At 43.2% G+C, this 21,255-nt stretch overlaps 1 long non-coding RNA gene and 1 pseudogene across 2 annotated transcripts; one reads left to right on the top strand and one right to left on the bottom strand.

The window, feature by feature from the left end:
* The first annotated feature begins 3,676 nt into the window (after nt 1–3,676).
* Nucleotides 3,677–11,180, top strand: LOC132884618 (general transcription factor II-I repeat domain-containing protein 2-like; annotated as a pseudogene).
* On the bottom strand, nt 5,379–8,571 carry LOC132884478 (uncharacterized). 2 transcript variants are annotated; one of them, XR_009654466.1, is made up of 3 exons: nt 8,207–8,571; nt 5,679–5,835; nt 5,379–5,549 (listed from the first exon to the last, which is right to left on the bottom strand). It is a non-coding gene; the product is annotated as an uncharacterized LOC132884478 (long non-coding RNA). The 2 variants fall into 2 exon arrangements; XR_009654465.1 differs by lacking the exon at nt 8,207–8,571 and adding an exon at nt 6,115–6,321.
* Nucleotides 11,181–21,255: the final 10,075 nt, after the last annotated feature.

The following is a 21,255-nucleotide window of genomic DNA, read 5'->3' as shown; positions in this document are numbered from 1 at the left end:
CATACAGTCAGGTAGATCATTCAGGGGCGACCTCGTCAATGAAATATACAGTGCATTATTCCATCTAGAAGCAGTAGGAATAGTAACTCATTTTCTTTGGGTACCGGCACATGCTGGTGTTGAGGGTAATGAGCAGGTGGACAAGTTAGCCAAACAAACACTCAAGCATAAAGAGGTAGATTTACTAATCCCTGGGAGTAGGGCGGAGGCTAAGGTCCTTATAAAGAATCATGCCAAATCAATCTGGCAGGAATATTTGGATAATAATGGAAAGGGCAGACATCTGTACAACATCCAAAAACAGGTGGACAAAGGAAGAATGGAAGGTAGAAGTAGGAAAGATGAGAGCATAATAACTTGTCTAAGAATTGGTCACACAGGGCTTAACGGTACACTAAAAATAATAGGTAAACATCTCACAGGAAACTGTGATTACTGTAGCCAGCTGGAAACAGTAGAGCATGTTTTATTTCACTGCAAACAGTATGAGGAAGAAAGAAGAAACCTTTGTCAGTCATTAAGCACAGTGAAACACAGCAGTTTTAATCTACCCGGCATCTTGGGTAAGGCATCTAGCCATATATATCATTTTGTTCTCAGATTTCTCAAAGAAACTGGGCTAGCCCAGAGGATATAAGTGTTTTTTTGTTTGTTTGTTTGTTTATTTAATCCAATATCTACCTGTTCCATACTCCAGCCCAGTTGGTGGCGGTAATGCTCCTTTAAGTTGGTTGCCAACCGCCATAAAACCCTAAAGAAGAAGAAGTGTCTGAAAGCATAGACATATGAACATAGACGCCACATTGAGCTGGTGGCCCCGTTGCTGGGATACGTCAGAGTGTCCGCCATATTGGATGTGGCAAATCTTCCCCGTAAACCAATGCAAGTAAATGGACTGAACTTCATAAAGCCCCTTTCTACAATAATATTTAACTCGATGCCTTTTATTCACCCATTAAGACACACACGTATATATTTGGGAAACAAACAGGCATCAAAACAACACATATAACTTTTAATGTGATGGTTATAAATAGTGTGCGAAATACCCTGTACACTGCAAACTAGCAACAGATATGCGATAGATAGCTGAGGTAAGCTAATCAGTCAGCATACCGTAGCAAGCTACCAAAACCTGAGGCCACAGTAACCAACCTACAAGACTGAATATGATAAATGATGGAAATAGTGGAAAAACTGGAAATAGTGAATGAAAATAAAAATTTACTGTTTTATTTATTGAGTCACCACACAGACCTACTCTCGTTGAATAAAGTGAGCTGAATGACCGCCAAACTGAGTTCGGCCAGGTTCTAACGTCATACCAAAACAAAATACATCACTGATTCCTTCACATTCATAAAGGTTAAAAACATTCATCATATGTTCAAAAACGTTCATCATAGTGTGGCACTGTATTATCTAATTCTCACTGCTTATAACTATACACCTACCCGGTGGAGATGAGCTGGGAAACTGAAGACTGAAGGAACAGCTCCCTCTCTGATCCTGACTGTCTGACCTGTTCTGTCAAAATCCTCCGTTCTGAAGTGTTCACTGCAGAGCATGGATGACGGAGTAGCAGAAAACCCTTCCCGTCGCACAGCTGTCTCCCACTGCTTTTTCATGTCTTTATTTTTGGGAAACCTACATAGTATGTGAAAAGTTAGCTAAGCAACTAACAACAATCAGCGTAGTTACGAAGGAAATACTTCGTTGTTTGGAGACAGGTTTCACCGAGCGGCTATTATGCGCGAGACTTCATATTAGCCACAAAGTCAGAAAAATCTGTTCGTAAAATTACGTTATAATGACCAAATACAATGAAAAGTATTTTTCCAGTCTCACCTGTGAAAGGTAATCCCATGTGATCTCGTTTGGACGGTAAACCTGTTGGTACAGTTAAACGCAGCACATGAATGAGGCATCTTTATTCTCGGCTACTGTCTAGACGCTATACCAGAGACGGTTGAAGAATCTCCACTTTGCCACATCCAATATGGCGGCGAGGATGACGTATGATTCTACGCAGAATGCGGCGTCTATGTCTGAAAGCGTGTTTTCATTTTACCAAGAGCTCAGTCTGTAGTAATTCTCTATAACAGGGGTTTTCAAAGTGTGGGAGAGTCAGCCCCCCCCAGAGAGCAAATAAACAACAGCGCCCCCCCTCACAATTTTTGTTGTTGCTATACTTAATGTTCCATTCGTATTTAAAAAAATGGTTGTTGTACACATTTTTATTTTTTTCTTTTACACATTTTAAACGTCTGTGCTTTTTAAAACATTTTTTTTACACATTTTAAACATCTGTGCTTTTCTTTTTAAAACATCTTGTTTTACACGTTTTAAACATCTCATAGCATCGTTAGCTAGCATGTCTTGGCAGACACCACATTGTGGCAGTGGAGCATCTTCAGATCCAGTCCATGAAAATCCAAACTTTAAATAATCGTGGTCATACTTCCTTCTTTTTTCAGTCCCCCCAGGATTCCGCGGGCCTTTTTTGTGATTGTTGCGGGCTAAAATGTCTGATGTTGCGGGGGGGTTTCCAAAAAATTGCGATGAAAGTTGCGGTGTTTTTTAGGTTTTTGTTGCGATTGCATTGTGGGAGGAAGTGAAAGTTGCAAGAAATTGTTGTGATTTTCTCTTTTTGTGATTAAAATTGAGTGATATGTTAAATATTAAGTTATTACTGAAAAACTATTGATTAAAAAAACAAAGACATTGAGAAATGGTCCTATAAACAACTTTACCAATATAAAAGATTACCAGGACTACAAACATGCAGAAAAATAGGCTTTACTTATCCAAATGCACTTGTTGGTTCAAAAGTTAAAGTGCAGAGAACCTCACAGCACAACATGAAGTTACCTTAAAATATAATATAAATGCCTCAGCTTTCATGTAAGAACAACAAAAAAAACCTATTAATACTAGTACTGTGTGCAGGCAGTCTCTCCTGAAGACTAAATTAAACAATAATTATAAACTAATAAAATAAATGGCTCAGGCTTCATAGAAGAAAAAAACAATTTGAACAGAATCTCACAGTATGATGCTGAAGCTGCCTAAACAATGGAAAATAAAATACCATTTTGGCAAAAATGTTGGCAGCCATTAATTTCTTGTATTAAGTAAAAAAATAATGTAAAGTGCGCACAGTCCTTCACTGTAAACATAACACACTTTCAGTAACAGAATTTAAGCCTATATAAACACTGACTCGCACATGCTGCTTCTCTTGAACGTATACACGGAAGTAAGGCGGAAGGTAGTTTGTCGACGTCACCTCAAGACGACGCCAACGATTGGTCAAATTTGCGGGAAGGTTGCGGTGATTGGATATAATTGCAACACCGCCCTGAATTCACGGGGATTGGTTGAATCGCAAAATCCTGAAGGGTCTGGTTTTTTGCTTGGCCCAGACTCTGTCTCCTCACTCACTGTAGCTTTAGGTACTAAAAATCGATCCATTTTGTCTCTGGTAAAGGCTAGCTGAAGTTCGCTAAATGTCCGCAATAGTAACTTATTCTGGCTTATGTTTCCTCACGTTGCGCCCCCCCGAAGAACTCTGGTGCCCCCCAGGGGAGGCGCGCCCCACACTTTGAAAAGCCCTGCTCTATAATATACCGAGCACTTTTTAGTGATATTTAAGCTATCCTGACTCCCCAAAAAAATGACCAAACGAAAAGTGGAGTTTGAAAACAGGGGTTTTCAAAACAGGTGGAAGGCAGAGTACATGTTTGTTGATATCTAAGGTAAACACGTGTGTCCTTGTTTGTGGAGCTAATGTGGCCGGAATTAAAGAATATAACATAAGACGGAATTATGAGACAAAACATCAGGACGAGTACAAAAACCTGGACATACAGCAGAAGCTAGAGAAGGCAGAAGAGTTTAGTGTTACAGCAAGCTATGTTTACAAAAGCAAAATCACAAAGTGAAGCTGCCATGAAAGCTAGTTTTGTAGTGGCAGAAGAGCTAGCCAAATCAGCCCAGCCTTTAACAGAGGGAGAGGTTTTGAAGAGTTGCATGATTAAAATGTGCCATGTCTTGTGTCCAGATAAAAAAGCAAGCATTTTCAAATATAAGTTAAAGCAAAAATACGGTTGCTGATGGGATATGTGAGCTTGCCACTGATTTACAGGCACAGTTGATGGAAAAGGGAAAAGGCTTTATTGCATATTCCCTTGCTGTGGATGAGAGCACCGACAAGACTGACACTGCACAGCTGGCAATCTTCATCCGTGGAGTGGACTCCGCAGGCATGCCCCTGGGAATATCTAAAAAAAAAAAAGTGAATGTCAAGCCAGGGGGTGTGGGGGCCAAAGGCCCTCAGAAGCCAGGACCTTTTCACAGAATTCATAGCACATATTTTAAAATTTGAGAAACTTTTAGAATAAAATGCATGCAAACTTTCAAATTACAATAACATAATTTTTCACACTTTCAAGAAATCTCATGACCACTGTAGGCCGTAAGGTGAACCCCGTTTTCGTTTCATCTCGCTCCGACGTCTCCGAACTACGAAATATTTATTTTAAAATTAAGAATGAGTACTAGAAAGTGTGGCGAAAAAAGTTCTCACCTTATAATCCTGTCAATTCCTCGCACCGAGCGATCGCGTGGCGAACTATTTTCCTCTAAAAATGACGTGTCGGGACATCACGTGACCGGTCTGGACCAATCGCGTTGCCGATTTTTGACCACAGATCAGCTGACAGCTTGCGTAATTACAGTCACATTAGTAGAAAGTCTCCAAAATACCCTCCAAAGTGGGTGAAATGTCTTCTAAGTCCTAAATAGTGCTTTAAATACATCACTAAAGACAATACTGCATATATGTGGTATATTGAAGTGTTTATATTATTATTAGAATAAAAATAATTTTTATTATCACCATTATTATAGTACAAAATATGGTGTAATGGTCTAATGACTAGGACCATTCATGTATTCATTCTCTTAGGTTATTAACTATAAAGTACTGATCAACTATAAAAATTTGCTTGAAAAACAGACCTACAATGTTACACAGGCAGTAATGGAATAGAGTATTGACTCGTCATTGTGGGCTGTATACACCATGGATTAGCCATAAAATGGCATATATAATATATAGGCAATGCGTGTGATTTCAGATCAAGATTTAAGAAATTGTGCAGGAAGGAGAAGAGTCCATAGGAATAATAATACACAATAATAATAATACAACCTATATATAATATTGCAGTTCTATTGCTCAGTTCAGAGGCACAATGGCAGGGATTCAAGTATTCACTACCTATGCAGCGGCACAGTAGAGGTAGGTAAACGCACTAGGCAGCACTATGCACCTGCAGCAGCGGCAACAAAGAAGATGCAAGACTGAGTCATCATACAACAGAACTATGTGGCAAATTGCAAACTTTAATAGAAAATGTAAACAACAAAAGTGATATATACACATTACAAATGCAAATTTATATATACACAAATAAAAATATAAAAATATATAAAAGTCCTGTGGCATGGTGCAAAAAGGCAGGGGTCAGCATCCAGGCAATGACCTAGGTGTCAGTGACAGAGAAAGGGGGGAGACACACACACACACACAGTGCTGTGACTAATTGTCTTCACATTGAACAGTAGCAAGTAGGATTCTATGGTCATGTATGAGAAGTTAGTACATGGCTTACTTGTCCTTCTCTTGTCTAGCAGGCTCATTCAGAAATCTGGTGTACTGCTGATAGCAGCTCTTGTGGTACTGCACCTCCAGAGCCACACAGTCTTTGTCCTTAATGTGTACCAGAATACTGTGGTCATCTTTAGTCTCAGCAGCAGTCTGCAACTTGCCTTGCCAGACAGAAAGACATGCTTATTACCACATAGGAATTTAAGTTTGCCAGTAGCATATTCACATAAAGGCATACATGTTACATGCATACAAACATTGAAACATAACATCCATGCATGCAAACACACTTGCAGAGGGAGATAGCACTGTAGATAGTCATCAGTGATAGTGACCCTGTGTGTGTGTGTGTGTGTGTGTGTGTGTGTGGGGGGGGGGGGGGGGGGGGGGGGGGGTTGATCAGTGATAGTGACCCTTTGTGTGTGTGTGGGTTTGCTTACCTGCTGTTAAGGTCTCAGCTTTTGAAAGAGCTTCCCTTTGTCGTTTGCCTCCCTTTAAGACGAATTTGAGGTTTTTTTTTTTTTTTTTTACATATAATGCACAGGGCAGGAAGGACGGGACCTGAGCTGGACATAGGCAGTGCTGACCTGGATCTAAGACTCTTAGTGCTGCCCGATGTTGAGGGGGCAGCTTCGGAGGGGGGGGGGGCAGCTTCGGAGGGGAGGGGGGGGGGGGCAGCTTCGGAGGGGGGGGGGGCAGCTTCGGAGGGGGGGGGCAGCTTCGGAGAGGGGGGGGGGCAGCTTCGGAGGGGGGGGCAGCTTCGGAGGGGGGGGGGCAGCTTCGGAGGGGGGGGGGGCAGCTTCGGAGGGGGGGGGGGCAGCTTCGGAGGGGGGGGGGGCAGCTTCGGAGGGGGGGGGGGGGGCAGCTTCGGAGGGGGGGGGGGGCAGCTTCGGAGGGGGGGGGGCAGCTTCGGAGGGGGGGGGGCAGCTTCGGAGGGGGGGGGCAGCTTCGGAGGGGGGGGGCAGCTTCGGAGGGGGGGGGGCAGCTTCGGAGGGGGGGGGGGCAGCTTCGGGGGGTCTTGCGGCGTCTTGAGTTTCATCTCCCCCTTCTTTCTCGCGCACCATACGCTTTCCCGCTCGTTCAATAGCAAGTTTGTCCGTAAACCTGCGGTAACATGCAGGGTGGAAGGCAGCATCCTCGGGTATCTTGTCAAACTCTAAATCTAAATCTAAACAGTGTTTGTAGTTTTCAGCTAGTCTCCTGTTCTCACCGCTCAACTGCAGCCACTGTCGGATACTGTCCCGGTATGTATTCCACCTTTTGAAGGTAAATTCCTGGGTCACTCCATGCTTCACAGAAGCTATATGCATATAGCACTGCTTACGTGCAAGAAGTTTTCTCCTTTTTGCCGTTATTTCCAAACTTTCCTCTCCTCCACTGCTGCTAGATGAGGCTGTGGCGGCTGCCATGTTGGTCTCTTGTTTACGAAATGGGCTACGTCGCGGGTGTTTATGGGATACTTCAGCAACCGTGGAACCTGTTCTGTAGCGAAATCTTATTCCGCGGTGCCAAAATATCATTCCGCGCTGATGACATTAGTTCGCTTTTTCAAGCCTTCGTGCGAAAAATTGACAGCATTACAAGGTGAGAACTTTTTGATGACATCATTTCATAATATGTCCATTTTTAAGAATTGGATATTATGTAGTTCGGAGACGTCGGAGCGGAATCTTGTTTCTGAAAGACTTTTCGGGGTTCACCTTACGGCCTACTGCGGGGTATTTCATCTGACTGGCTCCTGACTAGTGGAGGGCTACTAAACTTATCAAACATCATTACCATTTTTAATAAGTTTATTTTGAGTAAATATTACTGAAACAGATAGCATTTTTGAAAATTAGTTAATACAAAAACACAATGTACATTATTTCATACCTCATAACTTTATTATATTGCTGAAAAATTACACATCCTAAGTTGGCAGCATGCTTTTGCTTTTTCTTGGGTGGAACAGTCTTTCAAAGTTTTCCCCAGTCCATGAATCAGCTTGTAAGTTGCACTACTTCTTGCCATGTGAAGCATTAAACCACAACATTAACAGTTTCATGCAAAAGCATATCGGCCTATAGCCTATTAGATTCACTAACTGTTCTATTGTGTATTACGAAGACTCTCATGTCCACTAAACTACATTTGATTAGTTAAACTTAGCCTGCAGTAGATCTAAATATAAAGTTTTATCTGCATAAAATTACTTTAGTGAGGTATTTTCATGATTTTGCAATTGTAAATAACTCAACTACTGTTTATACTGTTTATATTGTTTTTCAATTATTCTATTTTTATTTATTGCATTGCCTGTTTGCACCGTGAGTCAGAGAGGACTGAAATTTCATCTGTGCTGTATGTCGAGCATGTACAGCATATTTGACAATAAAGTTGACTTGACTTGACTAGATCTAAATGTCAAATCAGTTGCATTTCATTCTAAATTTGAAACTTTTCTCTATAATTAGGATATATTATATTCTTTGCATTGTTTGACAGTTAAGAGGAAAGTGACAAAAACTTAGACAAAAAGTGGTTTCTTACCTCAATATGTGCTTTCCTTCCCACAAACGATGTCAGACTCTTAGAGGCTGTCCACACGGCAACAGATTCAGGTGAATCTGATAAAATTGTTTATCGTTTCGGCCTGGCATCCACATGGCACCGGGGTTTTGGGTGCCCCAAAACGAGAACGGGTTCCAGAGTGGAAAAATCTGGCAACGGCGCCGTTGCGAAGTCGTCTGGATGAGTAGAACAGATTTGTTTACGATGACGTCACAACCACATGACTAGAACAAGCAGCACTCTCGCTGTTTTGTATGAACCACTGCATTGCATTCACTTTTGTATACAGCTTTTCTTTCAAACAAACAAGCAACTGAACCATTTCTTGAATTTCTTTTTTTTATTGGATACTGCTTTTCAAAATGTTCACACACAATATAAAAAGTTATATAAATTATATAAAAATGCTTTTCAAAACGTTCACACACAATAAGAAAATTAAAGTTATATAAAACTATGCACACTAATAAAACTAATTTGTACACACAGAAGGCACGATTTCCTCGCGTAGTCGCAGCCATCTTCTTCTTCTTGTTGTTGTGTGTTTGTTCCTGTGAGTGCTTCCCGCCGGGTAGAAGAAGGGGTTTATGCGCATGCGTCCTACTTCTTCTATTGTTCTGGTGTCTCCGATGGGACCGTCTTACAGCGCGCGTAGAGGTGTGGCATGTGTATTGCATCGTTTTCAGCAAGCATTGCGTTGCCATATGTACTTGATATTTTACTGATCCATTGCCCATGTGGACGCGATTTTTAAAAAAAAATAAAATCTCGTTGCCGTTGTCGTGTGGATGTAGCCTTAGACTGTGGAGCTGCAGGCTTTTCCGTGGCCTGTAAGTAAACAGGGCTAATGCCATGTGTCAAATCTTGTTTTTGTGCATTTTCCCAGCGACGAGTGAAAAAATTACTCGGCAGTTGATGATTTGACCGCTTTTCATACAGTTTCCGTGCGTGTCCTTTTGTTTTGATATGGTCGACCAGGGCAAAGCAACCACGATCAGCACAGTTAGTCTCTGCATCACACAAGACACACCTGCATTTACCAGCAATGTCAACTTTCCGGTAATATTCGCCCACAGTGGTGTCCGTTTCTTTATTGTTATAAACGACTCTTAACGGTTTTAACACCATTCCCAATTCCATTTCACTCTGTACCCACTATCCACTTCCCTTGCTCGGTTTTCTTCTTTTCGATCAATAATTTTTTGCCATTGTTCAAAATATTTGCTTTCTAACTTCGAAATGCGGTTAGCACGTTGTAAACAAGCAAGAACAAGCTACAATATATTCACGTTGCCGATTGGCTACATTGACACATTTTCTTCCAATCATGAACCTCGTTACACACGCGTAATCGGAGTCAAGGTCAGTCCGTAAAACACGAAATGGGACATGAAATTGAATGCAAAATAGCAAATATTACGTTTGCACATTTACCGCAAGTCAACACCTCTCCCGATTTTTGAGTATTTGGGCATTTCACAAAATTTATTCAAATCTGTGCATTTTCGTGGATCCGCGACCAAATAGCATGCCAGACTCCAGTATATGTGTTACAGAGGAACTTTTGGGTATTAAACCAATGCACGACACAACCACAGGAAATGACATATTTGAAGAAGTATCTAAATGTGTGAATGACATGAAACTGCACTGGGACAAACTTAAGGGACTGATGACGGATGGAGCGCCTGCGATGTGCCTGGAAAAGAGTGGATTGGTGGGACGGATGCGGGAGAAGATGCAGAGGGAGAACTGCACAGGTGAGCTGACAGTGTATCACTGCATCATACACCAGGAAATGCTGTGCAGCAAAGTCCTGAAGATGGAACATGTCATAAGCACCGTAACACAGACAGTTAACTTTATACGAGGCAAAGGTTTAAATCACCGGCAGTTCCAGTCTTTTCTGGAGGAAATACATTCTGAATTTGGTGACGTGCGTGATTACACAGAGGTGCGATGTCTGAGTCGAGAAAAAGTGCTCAGTAGATTTTTTTTGAGCTGCGTGAGGAAATTTGTTAGTTTGTGGAAAGTAAAGGAAAAGACTGAACAGGGCTCCGGGATGAAAAGTGGCTGTGTGAGTTGGCCTTTCTGTGCGACATAACGAAGCATCTTAATGCATTAAACCTCCAGCTTCAGGGACGGGACCGTGTGATGATGGACATGTATGATGCAGTGAAAGTGTTTCAAGTCAAGTTGCACCTATAGGAGACGCAGATGCCAAAAGGGAACTTGTACCACTTTCCATGTTGCCAAAAAAATCACAGACCAGGTCTCCACCGCTGTGTTTCCAGCTGTGCTTTTTGCTGATAACCTGAACACACTGTGCACTGAGTTTACATGGCACTTTGGCAACTTTGAAGCGCAGAAATTTAACTATGAACTGCTCAGAAGTCCATTTGCAGTTGATGTGGAGAAAGCTCCAGCAAACATCCAGATAGAACTGATAGATGGGGGCGTCGTGGCTCAGGTGGATAAGGCGCCATACCATAAATCCGGGGACCCAGGTTCAATTCCAACCTGAGGTCATTTCCCGATCCCTCCCTGTCTCTCTCTCCCACTCATTTCCTGTCTCTACACTGTCCTATCTAATAAAGGTGGAAAAAGCCCAAAAAAATAATCTTAAAAAAAAAGAACTGATAGAACTCCAGTGTAACGGCACACTTAGGGCAAAGTATGACTGTGGGGCCTGCACAGTTCCCCCAATTCATTCCTGACATGATGCCCCAACTCCGCCCACACACTGCGTGAATGCTCTGCATGTTTGGTGGTACATACCTGTGTGAGCAACTTTTTCTCTGTGATGAAGATGAACAAAACCACACAAAGTCATCGTCTCACTGATGCACATCTCCACTCCATCCTGAGAGTTTCCACAGCTCAGAACCTAACCCCAAACATAAATGAACTTGCAGCCAAGAAAAGATGCCAAGAAACTGGCTTAGAGAAATGAAATAAGAGAGAAAACTAAATAGCTTTTTGTTTCGTGTTTCTGGACTTTTTGTTGATATCACATCACAGTTTTTATTTGAAAAATTTGCAAATTTTCATCAGCTTGAAATATTCTCATTTTGCCTGATGTTATTTTTGAAGAAATATATAATTTTATTTTATTTAACGCGTTGAGGAAAAAGTTGTTTGTATTCTCATCTCATCTCATTATCTGTAGCCGCTTTATCCTGTTCTACAGGGTCGCAGGCAAGCTGGAGCCTATCCCAGCTGACTACGGGCGAAAGGCGGGGTACACCCTGGACAAGTCGCCAGGTCATCACAGGGCTGACACAGACAACCATTCACACTCACATTCACACCTACGGTCAATTTAGAGTCACCAGTTAACCTAACCTGCATGTCTTTGGACTGTGGGGGAAACCGGAGCACCCGGAGGAAACCCACACGGACACGGGGAGAACATGCAAACTCCACACAGAAAGGCCCTTGCCGGCCACGGGGCTTGAACCCGGACCTTCTTGCTGTGAGGCGACAGCGCTAACCACTACACCACCGTGCCGCCATTACGGCTGACATCCCTTACTTTAAATAAACGTAAACACATTGTTAAGTCTTGATCAACTGGTCCTGTTCACTGGATCCTGTAGCTGATGTTGACACGTCGACAGTTGTAGCAATATTATTATTTACCACTAGATGGTGGTAATGATTCAGAATCAGAACCAAGTTTATTGCCAGTTACATTCTCACATACAAGGAATTTGCTTTGGTGATTGGTGCTTGAACAGTTAAGATAAAATAATTAAAAAGAGAAGCTATGTAAATAGAATAAAAAGTAAGAGTCTAAAATAAGTGGTTAGCGCTGTCGCCTCACAGCAAGAAGGTCCGGGTTCGAGCCCCGTGGCCGGCGAGGGCCTTTCTGTGCGGAGTTTGCATGTTCTCCCCGTGTCCGCGTGGGTTTCCTCCGGGTGCTCCGGTTTCCCCCACAGTCCAAAGACATGCAGGTTAGGTTAACTGGTGACTCTAAATTGACCGTAGGTGTGAATGGGTGTTGTGTGAGATGGCTGCCTCTCTAGTAGCTCTGTAGTTTTTAGCTCTTTAAACCTCTTTTTTTCCCACTTTTTTTTTACCTTTCTGCTCCTCTTATGAACACATAGTGTGTTTTACTTATATAACATGGATATTTCTTAATTTCCCTGAGGGAACCCTCCCAAAGGGATCAATAAAGTTTTATCTAATGTAAGTGTGAATGGTTGGTTGTCTCTATGTGCCAGCCCTGTGATGACCTGGCGACTTGTCCAGGGTGTACCCCGCCTTTCGCCCGTAGTCAGCTGGGATAGGCTCCAGCTTGCCTGCGACCCTGTAGAACAGGATAAGCGGCTACAGATAATGGATGGAAGGGTTAAATAAATAACCAAGCTGTACAGTGTGTGCCAGAATGTGCAATAAAAGTTCACAGAATGAAGGTGTATGACATGACTATGAAATGTGTAAAATTGCAGTTCAGAGATAAAGTACATTAATGACACAGATTGAAAGTGTGAGGTTAGAGTCAGTGGGGGTCTCTGACCTTCTTGATGAGACCAGCTGCAGTGGGGGAAACAGTTGGCCTTATGGCATGAGGATTTTATTCTAACGGACTGAAACCTCCTACCAGAGGGGAGTGATTCAATCGTCCTCTCAGCAGAGTAAATGATGCACTGCAGTCTGCCCTTGTCCCTGGCAGTACCAGCAACGTACCAGATAGTGTTGGGGGAAGTGAGGATGGATTGGATGATGGCAGTGTAAAAGTGCACCATCACTGTCTTTGGCAGATTCAACTTCAACTGCCACAGAAGGTACATACTCTGCTGCGCTTTCTTGGTGAGAGAGCAGATATTCATCTCCCACTTGAGGCCCCGAGTGATTGTAGTGCCCAGGAAGCGGAAATAGGTTGTATTCAGTCACGTGAATTTTGCTTACTTCCAGTGAATGAAGTGGTGGTCAAACAAACCAATTTGGCTGCCGTTATACAAAGAGCTAGTGAAACCGTCTCCGACTATTTTTGCAGATTAGAGGCCAATACACAGTCAAGATACCTTCAGAAAGTTGCTCTTTGCAATGGGATAGATCCTTGCATGTTATCTCAGAAGGATTTTTCCTGTGAGTTGGAAAATTATCCATTCGTTGAGTTCCCTGACGGCGGCACGGTGGTGTAGTGGTTAGCGCTGTCGCCTCACAGCAAGAAGGTCCTGGGTTCGAGCCCCGTGGGCGGCAAGAGCCTTTCTGTGTGGAGTTTGCATGTTCTCCCCGTGTCCGCGTGGGTTTCCTCCGGGTGCTCCGGTTTCCCCCACAGTCCAAAGACATGCAGGTTAGGTTAACTGGCGACTCTAAATTGACCGTAGGTGTGAATGTGAGTGTGAATGGTTGTCTGTGTCTATGTGTCAGCCCTGTGATGACCTGGCGACTTGTCCAGGGTGTACCCCGCCTTTCGCCCGTAGTCAGCTGGGATAGGCTCCAGCTTGCCTGCGACCCTGTAGAACAGGATAAGCGGCTACAGATAATGGATGGAAGGGTTAAATAAATAACCAAGCTGTACAGTGTGTGCCAGAATGTGCAATAAAAGTTCACAGAATGAAGGTGTATGACATGACTATGAAATGTGTAAAATTGCAGTTCAGAGATAAAGTACATTAATGACACAGATTGAAAGTGTGAGGTTAGAGTCAGTGGGGGTCTCTGACCTTCTTGATGAGACCAGCTGCAGTGGGGGAAACAGTTGGCCTTATGGCATGAGGATTTTATTCTAACGGACTGAAACCTCCTACCAGAGGGGAGTGATTCAATCGTCCTCTCAGCAGAGTAAATGATGCACTGCAGTCTGCCCTTGTCCCTGGCAGTACCAGCAACGTACCAGATAGTGTTGGGGGAAGTGAGGATGGATTGGATGATGGCAGTGTAAAAGTGCACCATCACTGTCTTTGGCAGATTCAACTTCAACTGCCACAGAAGGTACATACTCTGCTGCGCTTTCTTGGTGAGAGAGCAGATATTCATCTCCCACTTGAGGCCCCGAGTGATTGTAGTGCCCAGGAAGCGGAAATAGGTTGTATTCAGTCACGTGAATTTTGCTTACTTCCAGTGAATGAAGTGGTGGTCAAACAAACCAATTTGGCTGCCGTTATACAAAGAGCTAGTGAAACCGTCTCCGACTATTTTTGCAGATTAGAGGCCAATACACAGTCAAGATACCTTCAGAAAGTTGCTCTTTGCAATGGGATAGATCCTTGCATGTTATCTCAGAAGGATTTTTCCTGTGAGTTGGAAAATTATCCATTCGTTGAGTTCCCTGACGGCGGCACGGTGGTGTAGTGGTTAGCGCTGTCGCCTCACAGCAAGAAGGTCCTGGGTTCGAGCCCCGTGGGCGGCAAGAGCCTTTCTGTGTGGAGTTTGCATGTTCTCCCCGTGTCCGCGTGGGTTTCCTCCGGGTGCTCCGGTTTCCCCCACAGTCCAAAGACATGCAGGTTAGGTTAACTGGCGACTCTAAATTGACCGTAGGTGTGAATGTGAGTGTGAATGGTTGTCTGTGTCTATGTGTCAGCCCTGTGATGACCTGGCGACTTGTCCAGGGTGTACCCCGCCTTTCGCCCGTAGTCAGCTGGGATAGGCTCCAGCTTGCCTGCGACCCTGTAGAACAGGATAAAGCGGCTAGAGATAATGAGATGAGATGAGTTCCCTGACATCTCAAACTACCTGGTGCTGCAGACATCGTTCTACACGGACAAACAGATGAAAACCTGGAAGAGCATGGAGGTATTAAACTTTTTATATGTTGCTGGTTAAAGATCTGGGGATCAAGACATTACAAGATAAATCCTATATCATTTATGTCTGGGTAAGTAGGCTTTTGTGGGTTCTTTGTATGTGTCTTTGTGATATTTGCTAGGACGCTACAAGTATTGGGTGTAAACAAACCACAGCCGCTCGATTCTTAATCCTCCCTGCTCTTCTCTTCCAGGTAAATCATTCACAAAGATCCACAGAAACCCCTTTAAAGACCTGGGTATTGGTGAAACAGGACAGAGAAGTTATCACAGTTCACTGTAACTGCATGGCCGGGGAAGCAGTTTCGTACTGTTAACTCGTGAACTTTTTGTTTTATGTGAATCGTCTTGATTATCTCATCTATCTAGTTCAGTGGAGGAGCCCAAACTACATCATCCTTGTAAAGATTGCTAGGACACCCTGACAAATAAAGTGAAAACACATGCATTAGTTTACAATATGGTGACACAATCAAGCAGTAAACAAAAACACATGAGGACTTAAGCAATGAGCTTCAAAACATCATGAAATAACAGAAAATGGTGAGAAAAGTGACTTGCAAATCTAAATTAAATAAATCAGAGGAATTTACAAACCTTTCACAAAGTGATCACTGCAGACTCAAGCATTCTTTGACTCTGCTCCCTTCCATCGCAGTGAAAGGTTCAAGAGCCAACTTTCTTGTCACCTTTTGGGAAATTCCTTTGCTCTTTCACCCTTTATCACTTCACAGGGAACCCGGAAGAAACTTTTATCACTTTCACGGTTTGATCGATTCAAACAGCGCAAAACAATGCAAGCGTAGGACATTTTAACGACTAGCAAGGCGCCCCAGCAACAGTAACATTTTGTGAACAGTAAGTTTAGTTGACCACCAATTTATGTCTTGCATATCTAATGAGGCGGATGTGACGTCGGATGCAACCCATCTATACTCCACAGAGGTTACTGGAGAATCAAACAGGGTGATGGGAGAGGGTGTGGCAGAGCTCCTCCTGAAGTCTACAATCATCTGCACTGTCTTTAGAGCATTGAGCTCTAAGTTGTTCTGCCTGCACCAGGACACCAGATGATCAATCTCCCACCTGTAGGCAAACTCATTCTCATCAGAGGTGAGTCTAATGAGGGTGGTATCTTCTGCAAACTTTAGGAGCTTGACAGACTTGAGGTGCAGCTGTTGGTGTACAGAGAGAAATGTAGAGGAGAAAGGATGAAGCCTTGGGGGGGATCCAGTGCTGATAGTTTGGGAGTCAGAGACATTTCCCCAGCTTCACGTGCTGCTTCCTGTCAGACAGGAGTCCAGTGCTGGCAGATAAAGTGAAGAGCCATGTTGACAGCATCATCTGCAGATCTGTTGGATCTGTCGGCGAACTGCATGGGGTCCACGAGTGAGTCAGTGATGGCTTTAAGGTGGTAAAGCACAAGGCTTTCAAAGGATTTCATAACCACAGAAGTCAGGGTGGTGGGTCTATCGTCATTTAATCCTATGATCTTTGGCTTTTTGGGGATGGGGATAATGGTGGAGGCCTTGAAGCAGGCTGGCACACGACATGTCTCCAATGAAGTGTTGAAGATGTCTGTGAACACCAGAGACAGCTGATCAGCACAGTGCTTCAGGATAAATGGTGAGACAGAGTCGGGGCTTGCTGCATTGCAGGGGTTCAGCTTCTTAAAGAGCTTGTTGATGTCCCTCTCCAGAATGGAGAGAGTTGAGCTTGTGGTGGTGGTTATGGGGGGGCCTCCAAGGTGAGAGGTTGTAGAAAGGCCCCAGCAGCAGTAGAGGTGAGGGAGGTGGGGTGGTGGGCAGGACCTGGAGTGTGGAGTCATGGGAGATGATATCAGGACAGTCCCATCATCTTCAAAACGATAGTAGAATTCATTCATTTGGTTGGCCAGGCATAAGTCATGAACAGAATGGAGGGCTGAAAGTTTGTAGTTAGTGATCTGTCTGAACCCTTTCCAGACAGACGTAGAGTCATTAGCTGAGAACTGGTGTTGGAGTTTCTCAGAGTGCAGTCATTTTGTTTCTCTCACTGCCTTGCTAAACCTGTTCCTTTCCCCACTTCTGAATGCTTCTTCCTATTGCAACCTTAGCTGTCTGAGCTTATCTGTGAACCAGGGTTTGTCATTATTGAAACTCACCCTGGTTTGTGATGGAACACAGCAGTCCTCACAAAAGCTGATGTAGGATGTCACAGCCTCTGTGTACTCATCCAGACTATTGGTAGCAGTCCTGAACACATCCCAGTTTGTACAGTCCAAGCACACCTGAAGGTTCTCTGCAGCCTCATTGCTCCATGTGGAAATACTCCATAGAGGTTACTGGACAGTAGGGCTGAACGATATATCATTATCGTATCTATATCTAGATATGAACATTCAAGATATTAATATCGAAAAAGCAACGATATAGACGATATAGATTTCCCCTCCCCGCGCTCACCCTGCATGTAAAGCTCTCGCAGTCACAACAAACATCATTTTTACGATTGCCCTTGAATGCACCGCAAAGGCCAGCCAACCACAAACCTTATTTCATGCTTGCTGTGGATCGACAGCTGAAGCCAACCAATGACAAACATATGACGCCAGGAGTGAAGGAGATGGAGACCGACGTGCACACACACTACAGACAGCGGGGAAATTAAAAAGAACAAGAAAATGAGTGCGGAAGATAATGCGGCCGGTGGCGGTGCAGAATCTGACTTGGTGCCAAAACATAAATCATCTTCCATTATTTGGAAGTATTTTGGATTCAAAAAGGACGATGGTTAACAAGCTAGTGTTCCTGGCAAAGAATCTGTAGAAGTTGTGCTGCCTGTAACTACCTCTGTTCTGTTAGTAGCAAATGCATTTTCTGCATACAGTTATGTGATCTTTTGAAGAACATAAGATGTTGCACTTCAATGCACTTTCAATGTTCCACCAGCTGCTGCATTTGTTATTTATTGTTAAAGCAGAGCTGCAGTAAGATGTTTGATTTGTAATTTATTTATTCGTAATTTATGTTAATGTTGATGACTGGCAGTGAGTTCTTAAAAATAAAACTGCACTTTCCACATTTTTTTGTATTATGATGTTTTTATTTTTCTGAAAAATGCTTGGTTTTCACCAAACCCGTAGTCATATCGTATCGATATCGAGATATCTGGCATGAATATCGAGATATGAAATTTTGTCCATATCGTTCAGCCCTACTGGACAGTCAAACAGGGTGATGGGGGAGGATGTGGCAGAGCTCCTCCTGAAGTCTACAATCATCTACACTGTCTTTAGAATTTATAACGTTATTAAAGTCACCTTATCTCATCTCATTATCTCTAGCCGCTTTATCCTGTTCTACAGGGTCGCAGGCAAGCTGGAGCCTATCCCAGCTGACTACGGGCGAAAGGCGGGGTACACCCTGGACAAGTCGCCAGGTCATCACAGGGCTGACACATAGACACAGACAACCATTCACACTCACATTCACACCTACGGTCAATTTAGAGTCACCAGTTAACCTAACCTGCATGTCTTTGGACTGTGGGGGAAACCGGAGCACCCAGAGGAAACCCACGCGGACACGGGGAGAACATGCAAACTCCACACAGAAAGGCCCTCGCCGGCCACGGGGCTCGAACCCGGACCTTCTTGCTGTGAGGCGACAGCGCTAACCACTACACCACCGTGCCGCCCGTTATTAAAGTCTAAGATTGTAATAAAGATAGAAACAAAAGATTTACATATACAAACAAGACATCAGAGTTGATCATTACTGAATATAGTAAGATATTCTTTAAAAGAGTATCAGGTAGGAGTGGGCAATATGGTCAAAATATTCTAGCCTATCAATGTCAGAATTTAAACAATCCATGAAAAACTAAACATTTAATAATATTTTATAATTCATCTTATTTTTGTAAAGAGCAACAGTCAATGAATTAGTGTTATAAAATTACTTATGCTACCCACGAGATTCTCATAAAGGTGTTTTTATTGCAATACTGGAACTATATAACATTTATATAGTCAAGCCCTAATGTCAGGTTGGCATAGTTTCACCATTAACCAAACTGATGTGGAGCGTATCCCATAAGGCTTGTCCTGTTATTACAGTGGACTGACTAATAGGGGTTGCTGCAAAGTCGCACAGAGTCATGCTTTGAGTTGTTTTGCATGGTGTGTTTTCAGTACATATCACTTTGGATCATTAAATACATTGCAAACAGTCTTCTCATGTGCTTTTTTTAACAGCATGCAAATTATATGTCAACTGTAACTACACTGATGTGTAGCTTGTATATGTAAATCATTTATTGTTCGGCAGACTTTATCTAAAGTGACTTACAAATGAAGCCGAACACAATCCAAGCATGCTGCTGCTAAAGGAGTCAACATTAGTAAATGATGCAAGACCCTTTGTTAGGTCTTGTTATTGTTTGAGTTTACTGCAGTTTTTTTCCTTAGAACCCAACCCCTATTTTCAGAAAAGTTGTGATTTCTGTGATAGGACTCATCCATTATCTGTAACCACTTATCAGGGTCACAGGCAAGCAAGGAGAAGCAGTTACAGATAATGGATGGATGGATGAGCCCTACGGGCGGCACAGTGGTGTAGTGGTTAGCGCTGTCACCTCACAGCAAGAAGGTCCTGGGTTTGAGCCCAGCGGCTGGCAAGAGCCTTTCTGTGCAGAGTTTGCATGTTCTCCCCGTGTCCGCGTGGGTTTCCTCCGGGTGCTCCGGTTTCCCCCACAGTCCAAAGACATGCAGGTTAGGTTAACTGGTGGCTCTAAATTGACCGTAGGTGTGAGTGTGAATGGTTGTCTGTGTCTATGTGTCAGCCCTGTGATGACCTGGCGACTTGTCCAGGGTGTACCCTGCCTTTCGCCCGTAGTCAGCTGGGATAGGCTCCAGCTTGCCTGCGACCCTGTAGAACAGGATAAAGCGGCTACAGATAATGAGATGAGATGAGACATCAAATTAACCAAAATATTGGTGTTGTTTTATTCATTTGACAAATTAAAATAGCACAATAACAGCATGATAAATTAGCTGATGTTAAGCACATGTATTACTATTACATGAGCTTGATTTAGTATCTCATCTCATCTCATTATCTCTAGCCGCTTTATCCTGTTCTACAGGGTCGTAGGCAAGCTGGAGCCTATCCCAGCTGACTACGGGCGAAAGGCGGGGTACACCCTGGACAAGTCGCCAGGTCATCACAGGGCTGACACATAGACACAGACAACCATTCACACTCTCATTCACACCTACGGTCAATTTAGAGTCACCAGTTAACCTAACCTGCATGTCTTTGGACTGTGGGGGAAACCGGAGCACCCGGAGGGAACCCACGCGGACACGGGGAGAACATGCAAACTCCACACAGAAAGGCCCTCGCCGGCCCTGGGGCTCGAACCCAGGACCTTCTTGCTGTGAGGCGACAGCGCTAACCACTACACCACCGTGCCGCCTGATTTAGTATCTTGCTCCCATATTAAATTGTGCAAGTAAAATAAAATAAATATTTTCCTGGCCTGTCTGGTCACTTGTTAAAACTTTCAACAGTAGGTACAGCCGAAGCTAGTGGATCGTGTGCTATTTTATAAGTTGCCAAATAATGGGCATGGAACCCGAATTATTAAATTAATCTAAACTAACAGTGATTGTCATTAAGAATATTCATGCAGTAATATTGATACCACTATATTAGACTCCCATTAGATGTTTAGTTCAGTGCTTGTATTACATTTTCTGTCGATCTAAATTCTCTTGTGCTTTTCTTTTATACTGTAAGATATATTAAGTTAGCTTCAGCCTCAGACACTTCATCTACTATTCTAGCCATAACATTAGAATGTGGAAAGTTGCAATCTTATTGGTTCTCTGCATAATTGGCAGCTGACAGCAAAGAGAAATTACTGTGTGTGTGGTCAAGCTCCATTGTCTATCCCCTGAATTTTTCGGGCCTAAAGGAAAGTGCTTGTATTTAAAAAGTCAGGGGTTTACACAAAATTGCAGAAATTTTAGACAAACGATCACCACGTTTCCCTATGATCCTGTCACTGGACAAAATTCAGTGAATTCCAGTTAGGTAATATTAAAGCTAGACGGCCTTTCGATTTCATAAAATTGGTGAAATTTACTTCCTTCTGAAATTTCGTCATTGTGATACACATGTTTATTTCTGTAATATCTCACAAAATATCAGGCCATTCTGTGGCTGGGAAATTATTTGAGGGGATTCCCGAGCAAATAATGTGCATGAAATCGCTCGCTTCGTGCAG

Source organism: Neoarius graeffei, chromosome 4, assembly GCF_027579695.1.
Source record: "Neoarius graeffei isolate fNeoGra1 chromosome 4, fNeoGra1.pri, whole genome shotgun sequence".
Taxonomy (NCBI): domain Eukaryota; kingdom Metazoa; phylum Chordata; class Actinopteri; order Siluriformes; family Ariidae; genus Neoarius; species Neoarius graeffei.
This window is presented reverse-complemented; position numbering and strand designations above follow the sequence as displayed.